Genomic DNA, 737 nt, shown 5'->3' with positions numbered 1-737 from the left:
TTTTTCTCCCCCCCCCCCCCTCCCCTCTCTCTCTGTATACCACTCTCTCCCTGCCTCTTTGAAAAGTTTTAATTACGCGTTATAGCCAGCCTGTCGAGCGATCGACCTGTCTGCCCGAGTAGGGGGCTCGTACTGTTGGTAGTACTGTATGTAGGTACAATGATAGTTGTATACAGGGTGGGTATACTCGAGACTCATCCGCACAGTAGCGGCACTTGGTACCGATGCGTCGGAATGTCTTTTCTTTATGTCATCCCCGGTCTCTTCTCGGAGTATCAGGAAAATTAGGTGCTTGCAATACGGTACTTTCAACACGATGCGAGCACATGGTCCAGCCTGGTCCTTGGATGCAGTGGCGTAGGACTTTTTTTAATTTTTCATCTTGTCGGTGCACTGAGAAATTATTGGCGATATATATATATATATAGTAAATATAAGTTAACTTCCCTTCCCGTGGGAAATATCGCTGCTTCAAGTTCATATAGAGATACACGTTAAAGGAACTGAAGACAGTACGTGAGAATCAAAGAAAAACAAAGGTCGAAATATTATTGAAAAAAAAAAAAGAATCGCCCGAAAGTAAAAAGTTACTCATTTATTTCTCCACGGGCAGCCATTAAATACTTCAACTCTCGTTTACGTATACAATTATTTGCCCAAAGTTTTTTTTTCCCCCTCGACTACACGAGGAATCGACCATATCCCTTGGCATAGCAGTTGGACCCTCCGACTTCTTC

Source organism: Cephus cinctus, unplaced genomic scaffold (assembly GCF_000341935.2).
Source record: "Cephus cinctus unplaced genomic scaffold, Ccin1 Ccin1_scaffold2495, whole genome shotgun sequence".
NCBI classification, from domain to species: Eukaryota; Metazoa; Arthropoda; class Insecta; order Hymenoptera; family Cephidae; genus Cephus; species Cephus cinctus.
This window is presented reverse-complemented; position numbering follows the sequence as displayed.